Here is a 4,224-nt window from a genome sequence, read left to right on the forward strand (position 1 = left end):
TCTATCTATCTATCTATCTATCTACACATACTCAGTACTGCTCTGAAGAAACTGCATAACAGATGCAGACATAATACACAAGAAATATATATGACAGATATATGATACATATATGTGTGTGTGACCATGGACCACAAGACCAGTTATAAGGGTACATTTATTTTTAAATTGAGTGATTTATACATCTGAAAGCAGAATAAATAAGCTTTCCATCCATGCATGGATTGTTAGGATAGGACAGTATTTGGCCGAGATACAACTATTTGAAAATCTGGAATCTGAGGGTGCAAAAACATCAAAATATTGAGAAAATCACCTTTAAAGTTGTCCTAATTAAGTCCTTAGCAATGCAATACATATTACTAATCCAAAATTAAGTTTTGATATATTTACGGTAGGAAATTTACAAAATATCTTAATGGAACATGATCTTTTCTTAATATCCTAATGATTTTTGCCATAAAAGAAAAATCGATAATTGTGACCAATACAATGTATTGTTGGCTATTGCTACAAATATAAGATATATTTTCCCACTACAAAGTCATTTTAGTGCAATAGAAAGGTTCTATGGAAGTCCAGTCAAAAATTGTTCATGGAACCACAGATGCCATCTAGCATCACAAAAGCATCTAGGTTAAGATAAAAAGCTTTTTAAATATAATTTCTGTGCATAATTTAAGTGTTGTAATACACTCTTGTGTAAACTAACTTTATAAAGGGAAGTGCTAAATTCTAAACCAGATTCAATTGATATGATTCCTATTATTTCATTAAAAAAGTATGCAGTTTCTGCAAGTAGTACACAAACCTGCCGAACTGTAGATTTGCACTCTCCTTAATAAAGCTGTCCATGTCTTCAATGAGTCAGGAAGCCATTCTACACTTGTAAAAATACTTTAACTTCATTTCTTACATGGTGCCTGCTAAAGAGAGACTCTCAGCAAAGGCTCAGGGACACGGAAAGCAATTCACATTCAAACATCATTAGAAGGTAATTGACTGGAGAATACGATGACGCCTGCCTTGGCTACTGTCACACCAGCAGCCTCTGCCTGCTCGGCATTCATTTCCAGCCCAGCACTAGTCGGATAGAGCGAGAGAAAGAAAAAAGGTTGGAAGAAAAGCGTGAAGTGCGAAGACACAGATATAGAAGAATGAACTAAAACCTTCGAAGACACTCGGAGATAAAGAAAGCGAATTTCGACTGAAATCCAGGTGATGCTTGGCTCCTTCCCAGAATGGCAAATGCAAACAACATCTCACAGATTTCCTTCACTCAGCACAATGGTCTCATGGGGGAAAATAAGCAAAAAGAGGTGGGATAGGGGGAGGGCTGGTTGTTCGGAGTGGAGTAAGTGCGCTCCATGCTTAATTTGATTCTTGGGATAAAGCTAGGCAACTAAGTCGGTCTAAATACGATAAACAGAATGGCCCTGGGTTCCTCCCGCTGGCTGATTGAAAATCTGGGTGGTTGCGAGAGGGTGTGCGAGTTTGTGTGTCCCTGTGCGGCCTGAATGAAGAAACAGCAGAGGAGGCAGACTCCCAGGCAGAAAGGGCAGAACGGAGAGCAGAGAACAGACTGATTTATGGCTGCAGGTCAGTGCTGTGGCATGTGTGTGACACTAATGCAGAATGACAGGACAGATGGTGGAATGGAAGTAAGACACACAGCTCTTCTCTGTGCCGATTGGGGGAGACTGTAAATCACACAGGAAGTGGCTTTGGAGAAAGTACTCTATGCCTATAAGCGCTATAAACCCCATGCCTATTAGTCCAAGATCAATTGACCTGTCAAATTCACACTTAATACTGGGTTAACATCTTTTTAAAACCAAGTTAAGGCCTCTTTTAAACTCTGGGTTCAGCAAAGTCTCACAAATGTGTTAGCAATGCTTTGAAGTTGTTTATTCACAGATAACCAATCATAAACTGCCTCAGTTCTTACCTTATTAAATATTCATATGCTTTCACGCTGTTTAATTTCAGGGTGTAAGTGAAACGGTGAAAGCAAATGCATTAACTTGAGTGATTATTATTTTTGTGTTTTTTTTAGAGATTTTTCCTGTGTGTTTCAGAAGACAGAAATCAGAATCTGTGTGGCCAATCTGTATTTGTCCAACGAATGTTACTAACCTCATAAATATGCAAATACCTGAAGCTCATACAGGCAGTAGCACCACCATAGTCATGGGTTTGATTCCCAGGGAATGTATCAAGTGATATAATGTATACTTTCAATGCAGTGCAAGTCACTTTGAACAAAAGTGTCATTCAAAATGAAAAAAGAAAGACCATTAAGCCAGGGTTTGCAAATCTGCAGTGTGAAATTTTAAAACCTGGAAACTCAAGATGGAATATGAATGATTTTGGATTAACAGTTTCAATTGTGAAAAGCCAAGAGACCCCACATAAAATATATTTTATGTGTCCAAAAAACTGATTTAAATAAAGTGCATGAATAGATCTCTGTAGACCTAGAGGAAAAACAACATTCTAGTATGAAACAATTGAAGGCTTGCCTCTGTTACAGCCATCTGTCAGTATACTATATTAATATTTCGTTCTCAATCAACCCGCTGTGTTTTTGTTAATGTGTAACAGGCAGAACACGTAGGCGCATACACGGATTTACAGGAAATTGAATGGGTGACCTTAATTATCCTGCTTCTTGAATGTGCATCAGCCTCCATGGCAGCGCTTTGAAATTCCACGTGTCACCGTCCCCTTTTGCTGCTTGCTGAGAGGAGTTATCTGATGCTAGAAAAGGTTCCTAGACTAACAGCAGGTGAAAAACAAAGAACAGTGGATGCATGCTGGGAACTGCCTCTCTCCCCGGATCTGTATGCGTGTGTTTGTTAAAGAGAAGGATAGGTAAAGAGATTGAGGATTAGTGTATTTGCACCAAGGAGAGAAAGAGGTTTTAATTTGAATTTTTTTTTTTGTACTCAAAAGATTTATTTTTCTTCTCTGCCTCACTGCGATCATGTTCTATTCTTCTTAACAGATTTTTGTTTGGCCTTGTTGCCACCTTTTATTTATAGACCAGTGGAGAGAGGAAAGGAAAAGATGGGGAAAGAGGGCAAAACCAAATCAGGAAATGTTGTGAGCTAATCGGATTCAATTAACATCAGCCAAAGGATTACTATAGCTCTGACAGCTCTACTAGGCTCGATTCTATTCAGTTCTATTCTATTTATTTCCATTGTGGTTCATTAACGGGTTCCATTAATGATATTTTAGAACTTCTGAGGAACAAATATTTGGAAAAAAGAAATGCAGTATTTCTTACAGTATTTAGTGCCCTCAGAAGTTTGTTGCCAAATGTAGAGATTATTAGACACACTGTATATTTTAATTTACTATAAAGAACCATTTGTTCAGGAATCAAACTGCACTGGCTGTGCTCATAAAAGATATTAGGATTAGGATTACTTTATTTGGCCCTAAGGAAATTTGTCCTGGACATAAGGGCTGCCACACACAAGAATACATAAAATTATAATACAATAACACACACACACACACACACACACACACATAAATAAAAAATAAAACACATAAATGCCTTCAATACCTGAAACACCTTCATTTCACCCCCACCTTAATGTCCTGAGTTAAGGAGATTCACTGCTAAAGGAATGAAAGGGTGTTTATACCTATTCAGGTATTTTTTCCGGTATTCAGCTGGTACCTGAGGGAAGCAGTTCGTATTCTGAGTACAAGACGTCAGAGGGATCTGCAATAATTTTCCTAGCCTGTTTAACTATAGTCTTCTCAAAAAGAGTTTGGAAGGAGGGATACTCCCTCACCCCCATCACTTTCATTGCTGTATGAACCAGTCCATTTATTTGTGATTTTAGCTTAACTGATATGTTACCAAACCAAGCTATAATTCCATAACGTAATACAGTCTCTATCACAGCCTGGTAAAATCACATATTTCAAATTAAAACAACATTGTATATACTTGATTCACTAAAAATAAAAATTCTCATGTCAGGGATCAACGTTGTCACTCTATATGTTTTTAAATCAATAAAAAGAATCAACTCATAAAAGCTATTTAGAATTCATTTAGTATTCAGACATGTATTCAGAATACACAGTATTACCCGATCCCACCCTCCTCTCTTTCTCCCACTTCGCTTCCTGTCAACCTACTATCCTATCTAAATAAAAGGCATAAAAACACTAAAAAATAAATCTTAAAAAAAAAAAAAA

This window comes from Sinocyclocheilus grahami, unplaced genomic scaffold, assembly GCF_001515645.1.
Source record: "Sinocyclocheilus grahami isolate Dianchi unplaced genomic scaffold, SAMN03320097.WGS_v1.1 scaffold3.1, whole genome shotgun sequence".
NCBI classification, from domain to species: domain Eukaryota; kingdom Metazoa; phylum Chordata; class Actinopteri; order Cypriniformes; family Cyprinidae; genus Sinocyclocheilus; species Sinocyclocheilus grahami.